Raw genomic sequence first — 25858 nt, forward strand, 5'->3', positions numbered from 1 at the left:
TATTAGTTCCTGTGTCTTAATTTCGTACCCATCGCGCCTAACATATTTGACGCAATTTCCATAAATTTCCAAAAAACTTTCCGTTCTCGTCGGGGAAATTTGTTACAATAAAAGCCGGCACTATCTTTCGACAAAGGCGTCGCATTAAAGCTCCTGATTTATATGCCACGTGAAATTTTATCCATTTTTACGACGCTCATATAGCCAATGATATTACGAGATGTTGCCTTTTGACGCTGAATTCAATTACCTGAAGCGTGCAATCATTTGCATTTGAATGCAAGAAATGCATTTAAATTAGGGGATTTCACTGCTCAGGAAAGAACGCGGCTCGACTGGAAAATCCCTTAAATTGCCCATGAAAATTTTAGGCATCTGCTAAGTCCAGTTGAAATCAACAAAAACACGCATAAAAACCGGATTAAAAGCCATCGAAGCGTGAATTATCCCCTGTTAACTAATCGTCCAGATAAACTTATCATGATAAATGCGTCGCTTTTATAAAGTCCCTTTTCATTCAGCGTAAGAAACCCAATATGGGTCGTATCAATAAAAATTTGTGGAACACGAGAAATTTCTTTAAGTATATATTACATTTCCTATACGACATATGTTTTCCCCACAGAAAAAAACGTTTATTTGATAAGGTTTTCTTTTGCCAAACATCCCTAGAGAACTTTATTGAAGTTTTATGATCATAAATTGGGTTCACCTGTTTTTTATTGTCAAGTTCTTCCACAGCACAATGGGAAAAAAATAATTCCCCGATCGGATTGAATTTTCCATTGTGCAACCCAACGTGTTTGAAAGATCTTGGAAAATATTTTAAACCGGTCAAAGTTTTAAAACTGGTGAGCTTTTCGGGCTTTCCAAATCTCAGCAATTTCCTTGCCGACGTGAAAGCTTCGAAAACTCACCAGTTTCTAGCAATAACCACAAAGCTTGTGTGCTGAAAAAAAATCAATTCCCAAACTAATTTTTATCGAAATTTATCATAATGATCGGCGTTTATATAAACCTTGATTCGCGCCTCTGGAAACGTTCCTAATAACCAACCTAAATAGCTGGATACCGTTCCAGAGATTCGTCTTCGCTCCGGAATTATTAACGATCTTTCGGAACACTGGCAAACAAGTCGAGGGAATATCCCAGCTCAACCGATCGTCGCTTCTTTTTTAAAGAAAAAACGGATTGTATACTTGGAGCTTGAGGTTAAACAGTGCAAATATTTAATGAAAGAAGTTGCAGGTGGAGAACGCTCGTCAATTATTCCGGTCCAGATTCTCTTTGGAATCCTTAGATATAAGGAAAGTTTTCAAAGAAGAATCCATCGAGATTATTTAGTATTAAATGTGCTGAAAACCCGCTCAGAAAATTGCGAGTGATAAATTAGATGCGTAGCACAGCAATGAAGACTTAATGTTTTGTGTTGGAAGGTCTGATTAAACGTAAGTATTCTCCAGGACGAATTTGGGAGACAGACAGGAAAGAAAACAGCTGGGACAATAATTGGAAACATTTGCAAACAGAGCAAAATAACAAACCGATGAAGAGATACAAATGTAATCAGAGATTTAGCAAAAACTGTAATGTAGGAACGAAGAACTTTTGCATGTGGCCACAAACTCAATTCATGTCCGTTAGTATAGAAAAATGGGTTTTCGGTCGACGGTTTATTAGAAAAAAAAACATATTTTTAGTTAGTTTCAGTGTTATTTCAAAGATGAATGTTTGCACATTTTCGACCTTAAATATCCTGAATCTTAGTTGTGGGCTTGTAGACTGTCCACCATGTTTTTCCAGCAAAATTGCCACTTTCGACTCTGTTCGTTACTCTTTGAATAAAGCGAAAATATTATTTGTGCTATCAGATTAGGTGGTAAACATTTTAATACTCAAGTTATTTTATATGCAGAAATTTATCAGAGAAATTAACTTTTTCCCATAAAAACATGTTTTTCCTTGGAGGGATATTCCCGGTGTCACTGTCGGTGCTTGCAAAACGTGCAGAATAAAACTGTCTTACTAAACAAACATGTTTAGAAAAAATGCAAGAAATGTGCTATTTTCGCTGCAACTTTGATGAAATTTCCAAAAAATACGTACATAGAATAGATTTAAAATGAGCTGTTGAAATGTGTTTAGCGATGCGAAAACAGCAAAGCACCACACGCCGCTTGAATGGCAAATTATATATTGAAGAAAATTGAGCTTATTTTTACATCTGCTAGCTATATTTCGATGTCATGTTCAGATGTGCCACGGATTTACATATAAAGTACATCAGCGGATTTCAAAGGATATGGATTTTCTTATCACTAGGCCTATGCTGCAAGCACTTTATGCTCTGAGAGCCAAAAAAGCCAAAAATTTAACAATGGAATAAACCAGTTTCTGCCTAGTACTAAAATAAATAAGTAAAATGATGACTTAATGCAAATATTAAACTTGGAAAGTTGTTAATATTTGAACTAAAAATTTCACGCGCCTAAACCAAAACTTTTAAAGACGGGAAATGAATGGGAAAACTTTCCTTTTCAGCACAATGAAGCTGACAAACATCGATGTGTTCACTTACAGTCGCTTTTATTCCCGAAGAGGACGCATAAAAAGTTTATTTTGTTTCCCGTGTTAAAGGCCACTTTTTCCGAATTTCCATATTTTATATTTCCAGGAGTTTGTCGGGCCAATTGCGACAATAGAACAATAAGAACGGGGACAAGTTTGAAAATGAGCCAGCTTCAATGGCAGTGAGAACTTTCCGTCTTTTATTTGGGATATTTTTCTGCCAACTTTACAGCAAGTTTATGGGAAGTTGGAGCTTCGGTTACGAAGCTCAAGCTGAGAACCGACAATTTACCACAAGTTTAGAGATGAAATTCCAATCTTTGGGATTCGAAGTTTCGCGCGTTTGTCTTGGTGATATGTTACTAATTGCGGTTAATACTAGAGATTCATGTTAGGCTAGAAAATTGAAAATTTCAATCGTTGTAAAGCAAATGAAAACAAATTTTAAAAGTTCAACGTTATCTAATCCACTATCAAACATGTGCCCAGAAAAGCAATATTTACAATTTTCTAAAGATGTTTTTTAACACATGTTTACAGTTTAATGGACATAATGGCCATGGCCATTAAATTGGCCATTATTTGGTTCTTTATCTGTTAAAGCATTGTACATAATGCACACATTTCCCGACAAAGGTTTTGCCTAGGGACCGATGAACATTGTATGCGCCTTTATGGAAATATCGATACCGGCACATGCAATGCTGAATAAGAAACTATGCAGCCGGTCTATTTACATCGAAGGTTCGAATTAAAATCCTAATAACTATTCACGTAGAAAGTCGAAGCAAAAAAACCGTTTTCGTCAAAGCATGTCAAAAGCATGCAGATTTCCTCCAGAAAAGTAATTAGCTGACAAATAGGGGTAAGATGCTGGCGCTAAATCTGGAACTTAATATACATCGAGGCGAAACCCGTCGAATTATATTTTCCCGGCATCTAAGTAGATTTCTACGAATAGCGGAAAAGTGGAGAACGATCCTCGAGTGCGTCAAAATTCGATTTGTGACACAGTCGTTACTTGAAGAGCAAACTCGATATATCCTGTTTAAAGGCGAGTTTAACACGTAAGATGCAATTTTTCCAGCTCAATAAACCGAGAGTTGTTTTGCATTTGATGTCAGTAATTCGAACTCCTATACGGAAAATCACATTTGCAGTTTCCTCGATTCAGTCAATTAACTTTAAGTAACATCCTTCACACTGAAGGTAGAAATCTAGAATTGGGAAACCAGATCTTATTATCTGAGAAGCGATTTTCCACACTCAGTGACCATATAGAGAAGATATATGGCCATTAAATGCGATAACGTCATTTTTAGAGAGAAATCCAACGAAAACAAATCGGAAATATCGACATCAACCCAATCATTATCAGACCCTGACAGCGTCTGTTTGTCTCGATTTTATCCACCTCGCTAACAAAAAAACAGTTCACAGAAAACAGTTCCACAAATCCCGAAGACAAAAAATATGTTGATATCAGCAACCGCTTACAATAAACCCCAAATAAGGACCGAAATCTTCCATTTACTGGCCGGTATTCATAAAAACTTTGATGGATTTGTCTATGAGTGAGTTTTTTATTGGTTTATTTGCACGTTTAAATTCATAATTGATTGTTTAATGTTAAATGTTAAACGCATTCCATTTACGGTTTCATTAATTTTGCAACAATCTCAACAAGGCATTATTTGCGATGCGTAATGGATTCTAAATAATGCAGTATGGACGTGTTGTTGTTAACAAACTGCCAACAACAACTTGAAAAACATTTAATAAATTAACATGGATGTTCTGTGAAAATTAAAATTTAAAAAAATTGAGAATATTTAAAAGCAGTTTTTTAAGTTGATTATTTGCAAACCTATTTTCTTTCGAAGTAAATGAAATGCTAAAAATCGCAGCAGTCAGGCTGTATAAAACGCGAATACTGTTTCAAAAAGCGCTATAAAAATAGTGAAAAAAACTACAATCAAACGTTATTGATATCGATGAATTAAAATTCAATTTCCTAAGTTCAAGCGTTTTCGGATGGTTTCAGCCGCAACAGCTCAAATCAAAAATATGTACAATTGTTGTTTAACTCACATTTTATACACGCCTTTAAATTATTTGCACCTTATTAACGAACACCTGATACATTTTCCAGATTTCTAATAAAACTTTATGCATTTCAACGGAGAAATGGTGGCTTTATATAACTAGGCATACAATGGGTTTTGAGGACTAGATCTATTATTCAGCTGCAAAGTGTCTACATACGTATATCTGAATAGGTGCGCAATTTTATCCCTGGACTGTAAATTCACTATTTTCTGAAACATTTCATACGAAACACGTGAATGCGATTGAATGTATTTGCGAATTTCTGCGCTAGCAAAATAAAATATTGATCAGTCACTCAGCATCAGCGACTTGAACACATAAACTAGCACTAAATCCCGAACGCAATCTACCTTCTACCATATAAGATGGAAACCAAGTAAATCATATTTTCCGTGTAACGAAAAAGTGTGACAATATGGGCTAAAATTCCAGATGTGACAAAGCCGTTACTTCGAAAACAAGCGCCATACGCTTTCCCATCGAGTTCAAAAACGACTTTAATAAAAGCGATGGATTTTTCGGATGGAGTTGTGGGCTCGGCAACGGTAATTCCGTAATAAGATTTCAGAGGCTCATATTCAAAATTGCCCAGACTCTATTTCCGCTACTTCCCCTTTTGCCAATTCCCTGGGGAAAAGTCCCTTTTTACCTCTTCATGTCGAAGGTGGAACCCTAAATTCAACGAATGATAGCTCGTTAAGTGACAAAGAAATTTCAACACTTGAGTTCAATAAGGGAAGAATATATGGTCACTAAATGCGACAACTTTCCTTTGTATGGAAAAGGGTCGGAAATGTTGACAACGTCCATAGAAAAATACCCGGAAAGTTATGTGTGTGTTGTGCAAAATCGGCAGATTCATCTACATTATTTAACTGAAAGGATGATGGAATCGGAAGAGATATATTCACATTATAAACCATCTACGATCGAGCCACAGTTATTAATGGTCCATACATTTTCCACCAATGCAATATATCGGCCATTTCAAAGGCAGATCCTTTGATTTCCTCTTGTATCCATCGCATATCCACCGACAGAAGGCTTTCGCAAGATTTTTCCAGAGAAATGCTTTTCCAAAGAGTCAATTCTTAATGGAAGGAAAATATATCTTACTTATGTTAATGAAACCAACTAAAAATTGCAATTTAAAAAAATCTTAAAGGTGGAACGTGTCTAATACAAACTGTGCAATGTACCAAAAACTAGTGAAAAGCCTTTGCAAAATGGGTCAAAAGGATAAGGTGTTATGTGCTTCCTTCATTTCATTTTTAATACAGAAAATAAGGCAGAAAAGCGAGTATCTAAAATGTAATATCGGTAAGCGACAAAGAATTTTCGGCACTTAAGTCTATAAAACGAAAAAATATGGCCACTAAATACGACAGAGTTCTTTGCAAGGGATAATCGAATTTAAGAGGGTCAGAAATGTTTACAGCTGCCATTAGAAGGACCAAACAAAAATATTATTGACCTCGACGGTTTTTCAAAGACTGTGTCCAGCAACTTTAGCAAAAAATATTGTCCAAGTTCCAAGGAAGCTGAACTCAAGAAGGCAAATTATTTTACAAAAAATTTGTTATCGAAAGAAAATCCCTAAATAAGGGCCAATTCGCTTTTACGTATTTCTACATCTGGGGCATGTTTTTATGGATAAATATTTATAAAGTCAAACTTTGTAGTCAAGTAGCTTTAGTGACTGCGGCTTACGTCCTAAGAAATTGGGATTTTCAGGATAAATCAGAATAAATAATATTTGTATGCAATTTCACTATTTGCAGAAACTTCCCAATTACGAATTACAGTGGCAAATTAATTTGGGTTTGTTTGATCGATCTTTGTACGCATTTCCAATTAATCGGACCAGCATCGTTAGCGACAACAATGCGGATATAAAAAAATTATTAGTTTTAAACATTGATTGCATTAATTTTAAGTGCGGTGGGGAATTATTAAGCAATCTTAAATAATTCCGATTTGACAAACCCAAATGGCATTCCGAAAATGTTTCTTTTAAAATAATAAACTTTTTCTGAGTTTGTTCAGTTTTGAAGTTTCATTTCGTCAACTATGGTGAAAGCCTCTATTATGAGATCAATATGTCTAACGCGTTAAGTTAAAATTCACGTGATTTCGATGAAAATCTTAGGATTCTCAGAGTGAAGTGGCTTCTACGAACATGAAAAGTTTCAAAATGTTACCTATACTGGTTTCGAATTTAGAAATTTTTGAAGAAGAGTGCATTTATGTTGAAGCTTCCATTTTGAGACCTACGTTTACTCAAAAACGATTAACTCAATATTTGTGGCGATTTTAATTAAAACTTCCCCAGCCCTAAAGGCAAGTGTCTTCTAAGGCCTGCGAAGGTTTTAAGTTGCTACCTGGTCTGGTGAAGAAGTTAGGAAATTTTAAACAGAGCTGCGCATTTGGGTTGAAAATTACAGTTTTAGACCATCACTTCCTAGATTTGAAGCTCAGGCTGGCGGCCGATTTCTATGAAATTTTAACAGCATTTTTAGGGCCAACTGAGACAGTTTCATTTTGCTACTTGCTCTAGTTATTAATTTAAGAATTTTTAAATACGAGTGTATTTATGTTGAATCTTCCATTTTGAGGTCAAAGTTTTCCCAAAAGCGCTTAACTCGTGATTTGTGCCGATTTTCACGCAACCTTCTGCATTCTTAGAGATACTTGTGTTCTAAAAATCGTTTGGAAGTTATGATATTTTTATGAAATTAACGCGTTTGGGTTGAAAATTCCATTTGGTAACCAGTAACCATCCTCAGATTTGCAAATTTTTGGCTTGCCGGCGATTTCCAAGAAAATAGCAACATTTTCAGCCTGTACGGTACTTTTAAAGTATTTCTCCCTTATTCCCACTGTGCTTTTTTGCATTAACTATGCAAAAACTCGTCTATTACAGGGCATTCCCTGAGAATTTTAGTTACTTTTCCAATCCTTCCATGGCCTCTGATTCAAAAAATGTATTCCATTCTTTAGCAACTGCACATTCCACGTTATTTTTTACACCGTTGAAGAAAACGGGCTTTAAATTAGTTAAATTTAAATTAAGATATCTCGAGGAACACCCTGTATAAGTGTAAAATACGTATAATATCAAGCGAATCCCACATCGGCAACAAAACGCGTAAAAACAGAGCGAAGGACGAAAATGAGACGCAGCAAATTTGTTACTGTCTGCTGGTTTTTGCCACGATTTATCTAACATGATGAGGCCATTTTTCATATAAAAAATAAACGACTTCTTGAATAAGTGAATCAAGTCAATGAAACATCATTGTTTTATGAAAATTGTCAATATGAGATGAGTTAAAATGGAGACTTTGGCCAGGGAAACCCAAGTATGGGAATGAAGCATTTGAAATAAAGTTAACGTTTCTGCCCGTGGCGCACTCAAGAATTTAAAAAAAAATGGATAGATAATGATCTAACGGCTTTTTTTCCATTTTCTGCATTGAGCATTGTATGTCGTTATGTCGCTTATGTCCATGCTAGTAGATATAAATTATGGTCGAATGGATCGTACCCAAAGGGACGTGCTCTGTCTGAGAACGTCTAAAAAAGGGATATAGTATCCTGATGCCCCCGAGCGTCCATGCGTCAAGATTTAAAGCGGGAGTTTATGAAAGTTTTTGTCGCCCCATTTATCAAGAGCTTTGGAAGTTGGTATGACGGCCTTACACGGAAGTAATAAAGTACAATAAGAAAGCAAACACTGCTCAAAAGCAGGCCAACAGAAGAACAGTTACATTGAAACCCATAACTCACCTCAGAAAGCTCAGATGCGTCTCAATTTCCGTCCATGCTGTGGAGGCGGCACAAAAGCTGGAACAAGAAATACACATTAATTCTATTAAACAAATTGAAAGCCAAAATTATCTATTTTCCTCCTAGATGCTTTTCAAAAGTTGCATACTTTGGCAAAACCCGCCCGATTTGAACTCATGCCCAAATCGAGATAAATTCAGCCAAATAGCACCTAAAGAGCGCTTTCATACTAATGCAAAAAATACACTGACTAAATAAATACGAAGACGAAAGCATGTAAAAGCGTTTGATGCGATGGGAGTAATATCTTTAACAGCATATAGGGAGAGAGTATTTACTCAATAACTTTCTTTCGCAGAGTTTTTTTTTGGAAGGGCCAAAGAACTCGAAGGTCTCGTCTGACACCGAAAGCTGTTTCATTTTCTGTCGGCAGATGACAAAAGCCTTTTAGCAAATTGATATTGATTGGTTTATTTAGGGTTGCAGGAATATTTGGAAAACGCTATTGTGATCATTTTAATTAACTTTCATCGCACAGTCTGAAACTGACTTCAATCTAGAGGAATTTTGAAACAGCAACCTTTGTGAAACGTAAATCTATCGTATAGTTTCGGATCGTGTGCTGGAAAACACAAATTGAGAGTTTCTATTCCCACGTATGCCCAATTTGGCCTCAAATCGACCACAATGTGCAGTAAAACCGATACGTTTCGCAAGTTTCGCAATGAACCTCAATTGCCGATAAATATATCAACGTCTATAATGATATACTTGAGGGCGGTTCCCGAAGAATGGCCCAAAGTTTCGCCGGCACGAAACGAGACGAAATGAAATTACGGACGAGACGAGACCAGTCCGAGTAAGTTTCGAAAAATAATTTCGTTAGCGGATAATGCAAAAAGTTGTGCCATAGGGAAGTGGAACTAATGTAAGTTATGTTGTAACTACTTTCGCTGTCGGACCTTTGAAGAATGCAAATTTAACTTTCGGCAGCAGGACCTGTTTCTTCAACTCAACTCTGGTTGTAACGTCAGCTAATTAAACCGCCAGAAGGTTAGAGGTGTGACAAACGGTTATTTTTCTGTAACGGGTAAACGTTCCAGTTCCACGTTGGTAATAGGTTTCAAAATGCGGTTCCAAAAAGAACATGTTACTTTTTAAATTTTTCATTAAAAATGGAGAATGATGATGACAGTAGAAATAGTGATGATACATAATGATTTCCTTCATTAAAAACATAACATTGGTAAACTTAAAATAAAATATTCTAAAATCGAAAACAAAACATTAGTCCGTGGTAACTACTTAAAGAACAAAAAAACTGATAGTAAAACTAGAGTGATTAAATAAAATATACGGTTTATATGCAAAAATGTTGTAATTTCAAATAAATTAACATTAAAAAACAATTTTTTTGCCAATGCTTTTTACTGATTCTAGTCTTCGCGCGTTTATGATAGCACCCGCTTTAGAAACTAATATATCCATTTCGTTTCACAATAACATTACATAATCCACAGTAACGGCAACCACTTTTTCAGGTTTGTGAGACGGTTCCAAAAAGAACGGTTTAAGCCGGCAAACGGCTRMAGCTGGATAGATCGCTCGACGGTGCCCGAAGTGCGCACCGCTATTTCGGTTTGATGAGACKGTTCCAAAAAAAACCTGTTAAATMGGCTAGCTGWTACTACGGTTTCAGGTTACGCGTTTGGAACACTATTATTATTTTACGCTACCGTTATTTTAGCGGTTACGTTAAATACCGACCAAAAAAATAAAAAACAAACACAGGAACAGTTCCAAAAGCATCGCTTCTGTATTTGTTTTTACGATAATTTCCTCAAAATGCTCCAAGCTCCTCGAAAGTAACTTTGCCCGTTATTTTCTTGGGTTACCGGCTAGATAAAGTTCAAATTTTCTTGAAAGCAGCAATAACAGTAAATAAAAAGAACACAGAGGAGCGAAAGCAGTGAAAACCCATTAAATTCGTTCTCAAATAAAGTTTTCGATCAAACAAACAAATAACCAATCTGAACGATCTGMCACTGCATCCGACATATACAATATAACTAAATATTTCAATCTAATGGATTTTGRAAAATTCACGCTAGCAACTATTTTCAGCTCGTTCCGTCGAAAGACGGCTCAATAACAGTTTGTTGTGGGCAGAAGTGGAAAGATAGAAAGAAACCTTATGGGTGGAACGGAAACTGAAACAGCTATTTCATTTCTGGCGCTTCCTTTTAGGGCAAAGCAATTTTGGATTCTCCGACTGCAATTCCACTAAACCCGGATAATGCAACTGGTGCAATAAGAAAGTGCATTTATTTTCGCAATTAAATTATATTGGAAATAACATTTTGGGTTCAGCACTGAAAGTCCCGCCTAAAAGGAGATAAAACACCCCAAACCTTAAAGTTTTCTTGGGTGTAAAAGCATTTTCGCCTCATAACTCAACTAAGCATAAAATTTGGTAAATTTTTAATGTCTAAATATGCAAATAAATCACTTCAAAGGACTAATAACTTCCGCAAAATAATCGGTTCGGTTTATACAGTCGAGAGAACGTCCAAGTTTGGGTTTCGCGTTGCACTAATGTAAGCAAATCTCTTTGAATGCTCGAAGATGATTAAAACGGGAGATTTTAATAATCCTCACTCAGAAGCAGGTGTATTATATTAAGTTCTAGCTTTTGTAACGGACCTAATTTTTTGGAAAGCTTTCAAAACATTCATCTCGTCCACAATTTAGCCAAACTTGGCAAGTTTAATTGGAAAGTGAATTTTTGTGCTTTGAAAAGCTTGTTCCCGGTTTGGTTGTTTGTGGCTGAAATTCTACTAAAACTTTACTAAAATAAGTTTCCTGGAAGTAGCAGGTTTAAATTAACGAATGCAAACAAACCGTTTTTGTGAAAACTAAATTATTCCTGCCATTATTTGAATACATATTTTTTAATTAAAGATGGTGAACTTGTGGCTTATAACCGGCGAGTGTGGATCTTGAATCTATAAATTTTCTGCGCCCAAAATCCAACGACAGTAATAAATAATGTGATGTTTGTCTAGCGCGAATTTTACCCGAAGAAACTAGGGCGGTACATTACCTATGTAGAAGCTCTAAATCTTTATGGTGGTTTCCTTTAAGAAAATCCAAAAAATCCAACAACTACATGCATTTACAATATATTGAGCGGGAAATTAATCTCGGTCCAAATCGGGAAATGTTCGCAAATAAATTATGTGGATTAGATTAGCAAATGGGAAATAGAACACTTCTAAATGGCCACCTGTAGATGAGGCAGACGGAAGCGCCTGGAAAATTGATCAAATCCCCACGGTTATGGACAGCAAAATAAATTATTCTTTGTCTAATATCATCAATCTTGAGGTCGCAAACATCAATCTGTCTCAAGAAGGCCCTCAATTTCTGCATGTATCGTTTTTCAAGTTAGTAAAAAATGGGCATTTTGCTTATCAATAAGGACGGTTTTTTACGCATTTTCAAAACATATTCGAACTAAAACCAGGGCAGTTAAAAAAAAGGGCAGGTTTCGTATTCAGCTTGCCAATGCAAATTGTGATGTAATTGTAAACAAATAAACTGTGAAATACTTCATAAAGTCTGGCATATAAAAACTATAGCAATTGACCGACAACATTCTAAATATTTGCTCGATCTTAATTAAGTTCCCATGTAATAAGTAAATATTCGTCGAGCATTCATAAAACATATTGAAAAAATACAAATTACCGAATGTTTACCTGTTTCTATTAATATTTTATTCCGGTTAGATATGATGGAGATAAGACTGATCTTTATAGAACAATCTATCGGCATCATTATGTGTATTAATCAAAAACGTTTCGGTAATCGCTGTTTTATTAGTTATTGGAGTTTTCGTAATTGGAACCGAAATAGTACAGGGCGGTGATTAATTTTAATTAATACGCTCGCTCAATTCGTCAATTGTTACTGGAGAACAAAACTGATTTTATAATTAAACACCATGTTCTAAAGGCGATTAACCAGTTTTAAATTTAAATTTAAAGTGAAGATAAAACTACAGCATATTTTATGCTACTAATTTGCAAAAGAGACTGAGTTTGTAACAGTAGCACGGCATCAATCAAAAAATACCTTCACAAATATTTTGCTGCATTTATGAAAACAAGCTCAATAATTTACATTTGGACTCGTATCTGCAGTCAAATAAAGTGGTAAAGAACGATGAATTGCCGCGGCAATAAATACACTACATTTTCATAAATGTTCGGTATCTTTTTTCATTGAAGGGGGCGTAATATACGTATTTAGTACATACTTTATTGCTTAGTTTCGGAAATTCCCATTCAATGCAATTTTTGCAAAAGGACTCCAAAAAAAATTTAATTTCTTAATATTTCCAAAGCAAAGCAAAGCAATTTCAATACTTTATCTAATTTTAATTGATGTGAAAATGTTAATTGATGAAATCTTTTTTGGAATTTCCGTATATTCTTGACTAATTCACTAAGCACATTCTGTTTTACCCAAAAACTCTTATTTGATTTGTTGAATTTTAGAGCTGTGTTGAAAAAAAAATCTCGGGAGACGCTTGCAAGTTTCCGCGTTGTTTTCCCAGAAAATCTGTTAATAACAATTTAAATAAGTTTTACACTTTGAACAATGTCTCCATAAAAAATGGTTTTTTAGTGCCTTCGTGTGCGTTTCTCGTTTAATTGGCCATCGGCTCAAACGTGACGCCACCTTTTTGCACATATCTCAAGAACTATGCGAGCCACAGGGCTGGTTTTTCTATTTTTGGATGGACAATAATATTGTGAGCAAGGAAATAGAGGCAGTTTTCACGCATAAATCTAATCTCTATAAGATTAGCCCAAATTTTCATGTTTTTCGACAGCTTTTTGCTCGTTCATCAGGAACAGCTTGAGCTGGAACTCTGATTTCTACGCCAATGGATAAAGCACTAAATGGGGGAGGAGTTGAAACATCGCTTGGAACATTTTGGCCTTTTTCTCCAAAAACGAATTCAAAAAGTGTGCGTTTTATATCACTGAATAAAAAAAAATTCAGTTCCATTCACAAATATTGGCAGTTTTTGCACAACCAACACGCGAAATTTGAATGTTCTAAGGCCATCATTTCAAACATGGCGCCACCTTTTTGCTCATATCTCAAGAACGTATTGAGCTCGCGCGCTCATTTCCACACCAGTAATTAGAGAATTAAATAAGACATTTATCAAATATAATTTCACTTGAGCAGTTTTGGAAGTTTTCCTGCAAAAAGCGAAATTGCAACGTGTGTTTTAGTGTTAGGCGGTTTTGGGAGAACTGGGCAATGGACTCCTACTTTTACATAGAGAATCAAAAATCGCAAGTACAACATTAGTTAAGAAACAGTGGTCGATATCACACAAGAAGGAACATTTCAATGTACCCATTTCTGAACCATTTGAACATCTTATGCCGCGTCCAGACTTAATGAACCCAGCCCGAGACGAGCCAATTCCTATAATTTTTCGTCGAATCACCGATAGAAAATGGATCCTCTGTCGGTGTTTTGACAAAACTTCAAAGGAATTTGCCGCGGCTCAGACTCTGATTGCCAGGTCTCTGCACCATTACATCTCTTAAGGCTTTTTTCATGTAAAAAAAACTCTTTGAAACTCCCAAAAATTCTAAATTTTGTTCTTGATGATAATACAAAGAAACTAATTAATTCCAATTCGTATAGGTATCCAATAAATTTCTACTTCTATGAAAAGTTTAATAATATTTAATATTTATTCACATAAAACTGTGTCTGGGACTGGAGTATTGCATATACGAATCTGATTTATTTTTTTCTTATGGCCCCAGAATTGCTCAGTTTTGCTGATGGTCGAGCCTGAATGTCGATTGAAGCAAGCAGACGTGTGGATTTTAGTAAAAATATTTACATGATTTCACTTTTTATTGGGGTTATTAAAGATGATTCTGTTCAACAGTTGAATTTATGAAAACGCGAAATTCTTATTTCTGGATTTGCGTGTAACCAAGCAGATGGATGAAATATTAGAATGTAGTCGCTCCATCAAAAGGGTTTAGAATGAAGCAATTAAAATCCGCTTCATCGATTAAAGATAAGGCGAAAAGTATTACCCTTGTTGAATGGTGTTGGGTATCAAAGATAATAATATCGATTATTTATAACTTTTATAAAAACTGGCGCCGAAAATTCCTTGTTGTGGGCAGCAGTAAAACAGTCAATTGTATAAGGGCGAAAGGAACTGCTGGAATTATTTCGCCTATATGTTATTTACTCATTCAATGAGTAAATATGTTTTTTCAACTTGTCTGCGTTTTTGATGATGTTTACTTGCCACTTGATAGCCTCACCACTCTAAAAATATGAATTTCCTAATAGTCCGCGCCCTATAAAACAGAGCTAAAACATTTTTATGAGCTCAACTTCCAAGTAATATATACAGTATCCATATTCATATCTTTTGATATTAATTCGGTGGCGTGTATGTGTTTTTATTGCGTTTAATGCCGCGGAAGTTTATTATTTTTTAGAACGTCTCCGTTTCCACTCAAAGATATCAAAGGAGTAACAGGCGTTCCTGAGCGGGGGTCACGCAACTTGGGTTTCTGCTTGCTGGTGTCGAAAATGCAATTGCTTTTCGAATTTTTTTTATCAGTTTTAAAAACTATAGTCCTTTAGCATGGTCGATGAGCAAAGGCCGCATGCCGCCTGCCTGTAAACGTTCCGTGGTTATTCAAAAAAGGAATGTTAAGAATAAGCAATTTTTGCGAAAACTCGTAATCCGTATCTTTAAAATGACTCATATCTAAATTATGAATTTCCCCGACGTGCGAAAGACATAACTGGAAATGTGGGTCAACATTATTGACATAAAATTGCACATAATGTTGATTTATTGCTGAAAATGTCAAGTGTGTTCGGTCGTGTTTGGCCGCGTATATAAATATTGATGAACATGTCTAAATAATGTATCTGAGGCTTTTCACGTGAGTGGATTTAGGGTGAGTCCTAAAACGCATGGAAATGTTTAATATAAATGGGATTTTCACAAAAAAACTACCATTATGAAACTCCGGTCGATAAAAGATAAATATATGAAATACGGCCTAATAAAGAACCACAATAAAATGTTAATAAGTTTTATTAACTGTTGCTTTATAGATTACCAAAGATTCATAAAGCGCAGCGAAAGCTCTTACAAATATTGTAAATTATTCAGCGAAGTGGTTTTCCTTAAATTAAAGCTACATCGGCGGCGTTATTATACACGATTAAGATTAGGGAAATAACTTTGCATTAAACCAATTGGCCTCTGAGGAATTTTCGCATTTTCCACGGTTCCTCTTTACTTCCTCTTCATAAACAACAGATAATTTTTATATTAACCGATACAAAATACCAGTTAAGTAAAATTTTCCAAAACTGTAATCAGAAGAAATTACCCATTAAATTAATGGGCCGAATAAGGTAAAATTTCGCTCCATCGGCCAAAGAGTGATCATTCAGCGTCACATTCCCAACTCCTGGATAATGACTGTCGATAAATTTCGACCTCATTAGTCCAGCAGAGGTCAATAAATGTTTCGAAGTCGCAGTTAATTTCAGGCAAACGTGAAGCCAAATTAACAATTTTGGAATGCACGCAATTTCCATAAAGGGTTGTGCAACAGCCACGAAGAGATTGGCAAAATTAGTAATTGATTGCGAAGCTAAAATCCACTTTCTGTAGTGTGAGAACAGAAGAAAAATAATTAAATTTTGCAATGTGGATGTGATTTTTTAAAGTTCCTTAGAAGAAGTGAGTTGTTTCCAATCGACTTTGCCCTATTTTTTCATTTTTTATTGTTTGAGTGAGTGAGTTGGAGACTCGAAACTCTGGCAAATCTACCAACATTTTAATCTTAAGTACTAAAGATGTTGAAGGCTCATCAAGAAGGATCAAGAGGCAAAAATATCGATTTTTTCTTGCAAAATAATGTGCGCAAAAAAACTCAATCTTCGCCGCTAGATGCTAATTATAAACTTTTCTGTGGCAAAAATCGTTATTTCTTAAGAACATTTTAGACAGTCAAATGCGAGTGCAACCGGCAAATTGACAAAGTTGACAAGTTTTGGCTTGAGGACATACTAAAACTTTGCGTTATTTTTCCATGCAAAAATATATGCCGCTTGCTGGTTCTCCATATTACAAATATTACATTTTTACAACGTGAGAAGCATTTTAAAAGCTTCTGTGTTTTGCATGGTAAATAAAGATTATAGTAACAAAAATTACAAAAAGAATGAAGTTATTTTCCGCTGAAACAAACAAATTTCACTTACAGACCATTTCTTGGTGCGTCACCGCACTTATCATCCTCCCTCTAATTTGAGAAAACTAGAGGCCTACAGTGTATAAAATTTTTATCGTCCAATCTAAGAAGTCGATCTCAATTTTATGGATGTACCCTGTAATGGCACTCTCGAAGAGGGAATTGAATTTTATTAATCTAATGTGCGTAAAAGGCCAATTTTGGGGGACGGTTTATGGACACATTGCTGGCCTGTCAATAGTGGTTAAAGATCCATTTATGTTACTAGGATAGGAAATATTTTGCACAAGTTTAAAAGCAGACTTCCATTTTGCTGACGCAAGAAACTCTTTTAAGCCCAGAAGAACCGAAATCTTCACTTAGGCTCGAGAAAAAAATTCGGAAGCAACTTTCTCGAAAAATCTTCGTTCAAGTCAGCGAATCTGATACGACTGGCAAAACATATTTTACAGTTACTTGATTGATATAAAGCCTGTTTAATTGAAATAATTTCCACTTTGAAGTCGAAAATTAACGTTTTCGGCAACTCATTAACTGCCTTAATTTGAGTATATTGTAAATTGCTTTTATTTGATTTGCGGGATGCTTCAGAGCCTCAATGTTGTGCAATTAAATTGCTCTCGCTTAATTAAACAATATTTTTCAAATTAATCAAACAGCTGAATAATAAACTATCTAACACACTTAACTTTTGTTACACTGGCCGAAGGCATTTGATCTTCAAACAATGTTTTGCAATGGAATTCAAACTGGGAAACAAACTGGAAAGTTATAAATGAACTGGACTATGAAACTAATTTGCATTTGCAAATGTTCCTCAACAGTCATTCAGCCCTACAAGTTTGAGGGAATTGGTGTGGATTCACTTGAAACAGCGCAAAAGCGTCTACAAAACTCAAATTGAGAGTAGGATTTTCGCTTGGAAAGTGGGCGAACGGTCGTAAATATCTCTCAGCATCGCATTTCTTTCAATCTGTTTGTTTTCGTATTTTCATATATTTCGTTGCAACAATCCAAAGTCAGAGAACTTTCAAAGCGCATTTGCATGATTATAAATGCAATTTATTTTCTTTTGGAGGAAAATTGTCACATTAGCTGCTCTTAGGTGTATACTATTAATAACAATTTAAACACCAATAGCTGGCCAAACCCAAGCAATTTGCTTTTGGGCGAAAGTGCGACAATAAATTTCCACAAAGTTTTTGCTTACGCCGGTGTAAAATTCCTTTAAATAAAATAAGAAACTAAACTGAAATTGTTAAACTGAGCGTTCGTTCAATCGTAGCTTTCTTTGCCTAGATGCGGAAAAGGCAGACAGTTGAATCCGGGGTTTGAGTAAATTCACAAAATCTGTTCGGGAAAAATGCAATTTCAATGTTTTGGCTACTGGAAAGTTTAAGTTTGGAGAATTCATATTCGAAATAAACTGAACTCTTTTAACAGTAATTATAATGATAAAAAGCTGGATAAAAAACGGAAACTTCGCCAGCTTTCAATTTTGGAAGTAAAATAAACACGGTTTTATTAAAAACTAGGTACGATTAGTATTTGGATGGAGATTGGTTCCGTAATTTGAAAAACTTCAAATTGGATATATTTGTAACAAAAAACAAAAAAAGTTCTCAAATACGCGTTGAAAAATGCAAAAACACCGAAACTACTTACAAAACAGTATATTGTTATAAACTTTTTGTGCTGCCAACAATTTAAATTGACAGAATAATATAATTCAATATTAATACACAACAGGCAAATATTATGAAAGACAGAAGAATCTGGGGCAAAAATAGTTGGTGATGGTTTTTGAATACGAATTTTCGGTGAATTGAAACGATTTTAAAAACACACTTTGCAATTGTAAATGTATTTCTATTTAACTATGTTTGACTTCCAAAGGGCAAAGACGGACATAATTTTTTTTCATAGTTTTCAACATTCGCTTTGTCCATAAGATTTGTTTAAATGTTTCTGTGGCAAGAAAGCAGGTTTTAATTTAATTTGAATCCAAAAATAAATTCAAGCGTGTACTCAATTTTCCATTGGAAACATATCACAAAAATTTCCAGGGTACAATGCATCAAAATTAAAAACACTAAAACAGTTCTCCATAAATTAATAAAATTCAAAATAAAATAAATATAATTTGCAGTTGAATAAACAGCGTCATTTGAGCGTATGTAGAAAAGCTGGGATTTTTATACAGCAGTTGCGTCGAGATTTTAAGCAATAAGCATAATAAACATAAAATAAATCCACATTGGTTTAACACTGGTACTAAATGAGAAGATTCAGTTAAAAACACGTTCTTGGTAAAACAGCAGGATTTTTTCCTGGACTTCGAATTAAAGCCGCAAAAAACTGGGGAATATACGGAACAAGACTATGAAGTAAAATAAAATGATTAATATGAACGATTACCATTCGGGTGGCATTTTCCAGAAGAGAAAACTTACGCATTTGATACAAGCACGAACAAGTTCGCTCTCTCCTCTCAAAAGAACAAACTCCCATCATTTTTCTTTTGTCCGTATTTTGCTTGAATTAACTTTGCCTTGGTTTAAAATATTCGGCAATATTCCGCAGAAAACGACTTACTGCGTTAATTCGCGTACTGCTCCAGATTACGCACGAAGCCCCATATTTCTGATATTAAACTTGATAAGAAGCACTAATCAAATTACGACATGAAATAAAATCAACGATACAATTTTTCGTCTATTTAATTTGTTTTTTGTTTTAAAAAACAAAGAAACTAACAATCTTTCAGCCAAGAATGCCAGTGAAGGCTGGAGAAAAATCTCCATTTACGACCACCAAAATTAAAGAAAAGTTGAAAAAACTAATGAATCCTCCTAAATGGAAAAATCACGGTTGCTATTCCTGAAAAACCGTCACATCCCACTTGCTAACACAGTGTTAACAAGTGCGTTTTGTTAACTCAATACACGTATATTTTACAAAGCAATCCTCTATTCAATTACTGGCAATTTTTTCATTCTCCTGTCCTGTATTCCATGCCATTCATTAAAATCCAGCACAAGAGATGTGGTTGATTAGATTATGAAATTGCCAGACATATTCCAGTTGCATTTTTGCATCACAAATATTGGAGTTGATAGGAAATACGAACGTAATTAGCTTGATTCAAATGGCGAGTTTTTTCCAGCTTATTTATAGGTTTAGTGGCAATTTGGGAATAAGCCCATCAAAATGAAATTTCATGGAGGTTCGAAGCTACGTAAATTAATTAATGCAATAACAATTTTTAATTTCAATCAAACATATTTTAATTCGAGAAGGAATTTTAGCACGAAAATTGATAATTATCATACATTTGAAGTCAACAATTTCGCAAAACCCTAAAAGAAACTCATGAAACTCACCCCCGCTGAAGTTTGTAGAAAGTTCCAAAACCACATAAAACAACACAAACTCAACCAGTCAAAAGGCCTTCGAGGCTAATCAGGCTTTAATTACATGACTTAAGGAGAAACTTATGGAAACTTGGGAATTTTGAAAAAACTTGCCCGACACGTCGGGTGCGCTTCGAGCGTTTAATCCGCGAAAATGTGCGTTTCACTCCGGGTTTTCGAGCGAAATGAGTTGTTATTGCGACCGCTTTGATTTTCCGGCAAACAGGTGGCAAAATTGCGCCGATCGGCCACGCAGTTTCCATGTTCTTCTGCTATTTGTCGACAGTTTAATTGTTGCCTCCCTGTTAAGTTTGGGTGGATGGTAGTCTGATCTCTTGGTGGTTAACCATCAGCCCATTCAGAGCAAGTGAAAATGGAAGGAAATCGATTACGGCACCATTTTTCGCAACTAGACTTCTCTCAGAATTAACATAAGGAAAGTGCTATTAAACTATCAGATCAATCATTCGCAATAGTCCAATTCTGGGCTAAAAGTGTTTCTATTCCAAACCAAAGTTCCATCATTCATTTCATGGTTTTGGGTCTAATGGCGCAAATCACCAATAGAGAAAGAGTCTTGAAACTTCTGGATGGCTCAAAGGACCATTCACAAAAAACTGATTCAAACCCTTTTATAAATATCGCTCATTTTATTAAATTAAAGCCCCAAAAAAGTGTTTCATGGCGTGTTTGATCTGCCAAACAGGCAAAGTTCCAGTTTCTTAGTCTCTTCAACAAGCTCATACTTGCTGTGATTAATTTATGCTCTTAGGAACGTACCAACTAGATCTAATAACTTGTAAAACAATTTCCAGCTAATTACCCTTTATCATGCATTTCAATTTGGCTAATGCAGTTTCTTGGTGGAAATAAGTTTCCAGGCTCAGCCACCAGCTGTTCCAGCGTGGATAAAAACAAATTTTGTAATGTGCAAAAGTATGCTCATCAATCACAAGAATAGACGAAAATTGCCTGAAATCTTGGAAAGATTAATATTTTTAAGTGTAATTGCTGTTCAGGCTCAATTAAATTAGAGTAGGGCAGACAACAAAACCATCTGGAATAAGAGTTTGCAATTTTTAACCCCTGGATTTTGCCTGGATCTTCAAATAAAACTGTCCAGAGTTGCGCTATGCCCGAACTTACCCGAGCTAATCAACAATATACTCGAAAGTTAATTACAAAGCGATTCGGTCCTAAAATGGCTTCATCGACAGAATGCCTAATTAGTTATTTTTCCTCTTAGAAAACTTTGCAGATCTGGAGTGGTTAGACCTAATTGATTTCGAAGCAAATTAGAGACGTCTTACAAGTTTCAGAAGTTCGGGCATCAGCAACTCACGGGAAAGTGGACGCGGATAAATTTTAAGCTAAAAATGATCTCGAAAGCAGCATTGTTTCAAAACTATTAGGGAAATACTTGAGAATTTTAGAAAGAGAGATTTTTTCGCTATCAAATTTATGGTTTGAAAATTTTTGTGGGTCTGGAAGATCCCATTAAAAGCAATTTAGAGTGCAGGAAATGGGTGTTTCGACCACATATTGTTTGAGCTCAGGTCGATTTATTCCGCTTCATAATTCAGAATTATGTTCTCAATTATCTTGTTCTTTTCATTCGGCTTGGAGTTAAAACTGAATTATTATCTCCCCTTTTTAATTCTTCATTTAGCCGACATTCCGCAACCCTGGCAAATAATGAAAACAAACATAATTGAGTAATCAGCATAAACTTCCAGTAAACTTTATATCCGAAAGATATTCCAATAAGCCGGTCTCCACAATCTTGGCCAATTTAGGTTCCGGACGCCGTTAACTTTATAATCGACTTTCAGAGAGAATTTGCACCGTTTCGGGTCAAATCTGTGAGCAATTTTCAATAGACCTTCCACAGTTATCTACTTTTCTCGACTTTTAAGCTTTAATGTAATTATCCAAGTTATTCAACGAAATTTTATGTTTGATAACCAGAGTTATTGGTTGAGAGACCAAAAAATTGGAAGTTAGTGAAAAACATCGCGCTTATTGATAGATATATGAAGAGCCACATATAATTACTAAAGATTTTCCCAGTAAAAACAATTTCGTTCCGATATGGCAAACGCTTCCTCTTGACGAAGTTTCTGATTAATGAAACAAATGGGAATGATGACATGGCATAAGGAGGGTCAGAATGACATTTATAGCAAGTAAAACTGAAGCTGTAAACCGCTTAATAGTCAAACCTGAGCAAAACGTTCGGAATTAATGCGAGTTTGTCGTTATGATTAATTATGAACGTTCCCGGAGATCTAATTTTGAGTTTCGAGTCGAATTCAGATGTTCGGAGGCTGAATTTCGCATAGATTAAGTCCAACTTATCGGCAATTCATTTAAACGGAAACAGCACGATGCTACGCCTCTACGAAACCATCGCACAAAGTGTAATTATGTATGGGATGTAAGCAAAAAAATAGGAAAAAACAGTTGGCCACAGAAATGGAATATTTAAGACGAAGAACAGATAGACAACAGCGCCATCATCAGATTTTAAAATTCATACAAATTCATAATTGGTAAACATTACATTCATTTAGGTCTTTGCTGTCTTGAAACCTTCAATTTGTTTTTGCATGCTAAATGAATGTAATGTTTACCAATTATGAGTTTGTATGAATTTTAAAATCTGATGATGGCGCTGTGGTCTCGCCGAAACGTTATGAAATAAACGATATACAAGTTTTTGTTTCACACTTTGACTGGAGCCCAGGAAAGAAAGTAATATAATAGAAAATTACATTATGGATGAGGTCGAAACGAAACAGTTAGTATGGTTGGACACACAAAAAGAATGGCTAAGCAAAATACTAAATTAAACTCCGACGGAAACGTGAAAGAAGGAAACACGAAGAAGAAACCGGAGAATTGACGTGGATGATCCAATGAAACCAAGGACCTTAAACGAAGGAATGAGTCACGAAAGAAAAGTGTGGACGAAAAAACGGCCGCCGTAGAAATCCGGACATTTTTCAAACGCACTTTTTTTGCTGGTATAAAAGTTTGATTAAATGAACCTGGACAAATCAAAATTGAAATCTATGCAATTTCAAATTTTACAAGAAGATTCAATTTACTTTTGTCTATGTATACAACATACAATTTGATTATTTGAATTTGAATCTATTATGAAACCGTATGTTTGAAGCTTTTTCATTTGTTGTTTGTGTGACATTACACAGTTTTTTATCTGTTGTTTCAAATAAATGCTCTGCTCGCAAAATAATATCAATACTGAGCAAGTTGTCATCATGTTTGAACTGGTGGAAGAACAGAAATATGATGTGATTTACAAGCAAGCAAAAAACGCCTTTGCTCTGGTATTCTGGAATTTCCATTACAAACGTTTTCTTTGAAATGCTGGCTCAAAGCTCAATGCTGCTGAAAACAGCAAACAAAGCTTTGGCTATTTTTTAGATTTCGATCATTAGACAAAAGAACTGGTCAAATTCCAATAAATAATTGCAACCTTGTGTGCCAAGTTCAAATAAATATTTCCTGAAGTAATCCATAGTAATTATCGGAATAAAATTCATGAACACTTAATGGGATTTGGCTTTCATGAAGTTATGTGGCAAAGGCCGCAAGTCAGAAAGCTCATAAACATCGCACAATAGAGCCAGAGTATATACGATATCATATTAGAAAATAGCAAGTTTATGTTGAGGGGTGACATAGAAGTAAGAGGATTTAAAAGCGGAAATGTTGAGCCTCGGTTTATGTTGACAATATACTTACGCCCACGTAGCTTTATCAGCCTCTAATCTTCGGACATTTCGTATTGCGTTTGTAGTTCTATTCATATTTAATGGCTCAGTTTCTGCGCATTTTAGAGGCAAACAATCAGAACCTGAAACAAAAGTTTGCAGTTTAAATACATTTATTTGCTTGTCATACATTACAAATTTGTGGTGCGGTGTACATAATGTTCTCAATTTATTTTGATTCTCTTGCAAATAAAAAATAATTTGGGAGCCACTTCGCAGTCTCCCCCGCAAGAATTTTTCGACAAGACTGTCTCATCAATTTAGGCATAAAAAAAACATCGGAACTACGGAAAGTTTACATTTTCCTTCACTGATTTTTTTTTGTCCTCTCGCACTTTATTGAATTCAGACATCACCCAATAACAATGCGGTTTTTTCAGGGGCGAATCCAGCTTTGAAGTCAAGGGGGGCTTCAGGTCAGCATAACAAGATAAGTGAGGAAATTCGGGCAATTTTGACCCAGAAAGCGAAATTAGAAAAGCATAAATTGAGCAGCGGCGGATCCACTTATGTAGTAGAAATTCTGGTTTTTGTTATCCCTTTTGGATCCGCCCTTGGTTTTAGTCTTTCTGCAAACAACGAGATTAGTTTAAAAGCTTGAATCGATCTGATTTTTCCAATACTCAGAATATGATTGGTTTCCGAACTTGCACCGACTGGCAATCGTAAATTCGATTTGTTAAACTCGAGAGATACGCGAAACTTAAAGCAATTTTGGTTAAGAATAATGGCTTTTTCTCGAAATTTATTTAACCATGGATACTGTTCGCATAACCAGCTGATTGCTGGATTATTTGTCTTATCCAGAAAATGTTGGAGGTATAACTCTTTCATCATAACTAAACTTCCAGATAACCAGAATATACCGATAAAACTAATAAAAATGACAAAATATGCAAAGAACTTTCACGATTTCCTAAACTATTAAGTTTAGTTGCAAATGGTAATGGACTTGGTAAAAAGTTACGAAAGTGTTATGGCAATTAATTCTTGAACAAGTCTCTTATTCGGCTGCTTTTGCCAATTTCCCATGCAATTTTTGTTAAAAACTTCATCTTTAATTCAAAATATTTGTAAACGTGACTGCCGCTCTATGAGCTCCCTCAACATTTTAGATTAGTTTACCGTCGCTAATAAGGTTTGCACAACTGTCTTCCAAATCTCATTACAGCGCCAAATTTCCGCACGAAATACAAAGCAAACTGCATAGCAAATAATGCAAATTTCAATCAATTTTAAGCAGTATCTAGTAATCAGACATGGCAATTCGTCATTCAATTTAATGCATCAAATAAAGCAATAAAGCGAGCCTCCATCCTACAACAGAGTGATTAAGAGCTGCGTTTAAGAAAGCGCCATCGAGAAACTAGTCTGGAAAATAAAAGTTATCTAAATTTAGTTGCAGGTGCATCTATTTGCTACATAAATCTCCAAGAGCGCGTAATTGCATGCCAACTATCTAGACTGGAATGATATGGGAGACAAAATGAGCAAATCGTGACCAAATCCTCTAAGCACAAAACTAAATTATTTTGCTTATTTAATTAACATCAACCAAAGTAACTTTCTTTGATATTTAATTCAATCAAAATTGAGTCCAAAGCTAAACATACGTTTTATTTGTTGATAGGACAGATTACCGAAATTGACATTTTCGAGATTAGAAGCGGGTAATTGAAGTGCTAAGTATATTAGAAAAGGGGTCTGAATAAGTTTAGGATAGGGTGGAATGAACGCAGCAAATGAGGATTAAAAGATACGCCACAAGACTTAAAAGTCTTTAAAATCAGATATTAGAAGCTCCTATTCATAATAGAGTCACATTTTCTTCGAGTTC

The 25858-nt window shown here is 35.2% G+C and overlaps 1 protein-coding gene across 2 annotated transcripts in view; it reads right to left on the bottom strand.

The window, feature by feature from the left end:
- The window catches only part of LOC109544864 (sex peptide receptor), a 75694-nt gene extending 51594 nt beyond the window's left edge, over positions 1 to 24100 (bottom strand). The window contains exons 1-2 of one of the 2 annotated variants that reach the window (XM_048669359.1): positions 23993 to 24100; positions 8467 to 8523 (exon numbers count right to left, since the gene is read on the bottom strand). The gene's annotated coding sequence lies outside the window, so the exon portion shown is untranslated. Of the gene's footprint in view, positions 1 to 8466; positions 8524 to 20191; positions 20407 to 23992 lie in introns of those variants that run through there. The other variant, XM_048669358.1, reaches the window with a different exon arrangement.
- Positions 24101 to 25858: the final 1758 nt, after the last annotated feature.

This window comes from Dendroctonus ponderosae, unplaced genomic scaffold (assembly GCF_020466585.1).
Source record: "Dendroctonus ponderosae isolate FM_Combo_2020 unplaced genomic scaffold, Dpon_F_20191213v2 Dpon_F_20191213_8, whole genome shotgun sequence".
Lineage (NCBI taxonomy): Eukaryota > Metazoa > Arthropoda > Insecta > Coleoptera > Curculionidae > Dendroctonus > Dendroctonus ponderosae.